The sequence below is a fragment of the Halyomorpha halys genome, unplaced genomic scaffold, assembly GCF_000696795.3.
Source record: "Halyomorpha halys isolate HHAL.00 unplaced genomic scaffold, Hhal_1.1 Scaffold158.1, whole genome shotgun sequence".
NCBI classification, from domain to species: domain Eukaryota; kingdom Metazoa; phylum Arthropoda; class Insecta; order Hemiptera; family Pentatomidae; genus Halyomorpha; species Halyomorpha halys.
In genome coordinates, this window is record NW_027107138.1 from 331,019 (window position 1) to 333,661 (window position 2,643).

At 32.4% G+C, this 2,643-nt stretch overlaps 1 protein-coding gene across 1 annotated transcript in view; it reads right to left on the reverse strand.

The window, feature by feature from the left end:
• Window positions 1-2,643, reverse strand: part of LOC106678754 (protein KRTCAP2 homolog) — a 40,921-nt gene that overhangs the window by 21,699 nt on the left and 16,579 nt on the right. The window lies entirely within an intron of this gene.

Sequence of the window (2,643 nt, forward strand, 5' to 3'; positions counted from 1 at the left end):
AAAAATTCCTTTAGATAAATGATTTACTTTTAGTGTATATATGATCTTTTGGTTCTTAATACCGGTTACCTCCACATTTTTATTTTTTTTTTTTTATGGTGGGCTGGTTAACCCAGAGAGTCAGTGAAGCGTGATTCTACTGTATAAATATATTTTTCTGATTGATTGATTTCTTTTACATGACATAATTTTGGTTAAAGAACACCATATAAAGAATCTATGTAACAATTATTAACATTTCTTCAATTAATATATGTAATAATACATATTCTATTTAAAAAAAAAAATATATATATATATATATATAAAAGTTATGTGTAATATATATATTTTTTCTTCTATGGTTCATTTGATGTTATATTTGTGACAGCAAACCTTCTGATTTCAAAAACCAAAAATCAATGCCACTGTTTTATAGTCGTCTCTAATAAGGGTTTTTGAAATATTTGGGCTCTATCCCTCATTTTCATCAATCCCTATTGAGGTGCGAGGTGAAAAATTAACATTCCCACAACAACTAACTAACTTCTAACAAGATATGTCTAATTCTCAATTTGTTGTTGGAATACTGACATTTTGGAGGCATTTGTTTTAAGATGAGATAGGAGTGAGGGAGCCTCGTGCGACCTATTCAAAGCCTAGTCAGTACAACCTCCTCTCTAAGAAATTTATGACAAGAGGTACCCCAGAGATGATGTCCTTTTTAATAATTTTTAATTTACTCCAAGGGCTTCCATTCCAAAAAGATTTCCATCTATCTTTTATTTCCTTTTCGAGAGGGTTGCTCATTTCTGATGGAGTTGAAATTGCTTTACCCTGTACCAGAAGCTCAAGTGCTTCTCTTGCAGCTTGATTGGCCAGTTCATTCACTGTGATTCCTACGTGACTTGGAACCCATAAAAAAGTAACTCACAAACCCAAAATTTTGTAAAGTGTTTAGGTAGAAATGGATGCAGGAAATTTTTGGGTGTTCCGGATACATACTGTTAGAGGGTAGACAGAAAACTGTCACATTGTCTCACTGCAATCATACTACAACAACAGAAGACAGTCACCATGAAATTAGGCTTTTTATCTCAGACCTTTGTTGATATGCTTTGAACTTTTTCGTAAATTGTATGGTATTGCTGATAAGTATTGTACAATATCTCAGAATTATTTTTATAACAATATTCGTATTGTCTGAGCATTTAATTTCTTATTTAATAACTTTGTGGAACAAATGGAAGAGATTCATGGAACTAGTGTTCTACCAAACAGCAGGTGAAGACAACTGATTTAGAGCATACCACTGCAAAGTCTATAATGGCCAATCTAGGCACTCAATTCAGATTAAATTTCAGTAATAGGTACATAGGAAAACAACATATTAACTCTACGTATAACTCTCAAACAAAAATGTGTTCCAGTTCATTTCTTATTCACTGCAGTATAGACTATTCAAACCTCATTGAATTTATATTGGAGGAAGATAGTTGACTGTATGAAGTAGATTGTAGGAATTAGTCTGGGTGGATAATAAAGGTCAATAAAGGTACAAAATACTAAAAAAAATTATTTAATGGTAACCAACGTTTCAACCCACTTTGCAGGGCTTTATCAGGGTAAATAAAAAAAAGATATTGCTTGAGTTTACTTAATTAAGTTATTATTCATAATCCATAATTAAAAGTACAAAGGGGGGACGGTCAATAAGTTCTTAAAAAATCTAAGGTGCTCGTAGGAAAATGGTTTGGTTTCAGTAAGCATCATTACTCACTAGATATCTGGTGAAGTTTCAACCATATTTATGGAGTGGGTTCAGCTTTTATTTATTTAGAAAAATTAAAAAAAAAAAAAGATTTTCGAGCAGTGATTAAACTCTTATATTTAAAAGACTTAACACCAAAATAAATCAAAGCTAGATACAATTCATGGCACATTTGCCCCTGTATTTGCAACTATTTACAAGTAAATAAATGAATTTTAATGTGGCTAGACATCAACAAAAGATGCACATCTTTCAGAACGTGCAGTAGAAGTAAGTCCCCCAGAAATGATCAACAAAATACATGACATGGTGTTAAATGAACAAAGAACAAAATAATTTAGGCCACAGGGATATCAAAAAATCCGTAATTTTTATTTGGCATGATAAATTGGATATGAAAAAATATCTGGAAGATGGGCACCACATTAGCTCTAAGCTGAGAACAAATATCCTATGGTCGCCTCTAAACCCCTATTAGTGCACAGGTGTGATGAATTTCTATGATGAGGAAACATGTATACACCACTACACTTCCAAGATTGTAAAAGGACGACCAGCTCCAAAAAAGATTAAGACAGTGAAGTCAGCCAGCAAGGTTATGGCCATGGGTTTTTGGGATGCATATGGAATTATCCTCATCAACCATTCCGAAAAAAAAGACAAACAATCACTGGACAGTATTTAGGCATCCTTCTTGAGTGAGAAAATAAAATATTATTAATAAAAACTGGGTTTAGTCTCCCATCATGAAAGTAAAAACAACAATAAACTATGAAGTGAGTTTGATTCCACAATTTTGGTCTAACTAAAATTTTTTTAAATCAATCCCTAATATAGGTCAACTCTGAATAAAGGAAAACCTCCATGTTACTGGAGATTTCAGGGGGAAAAAA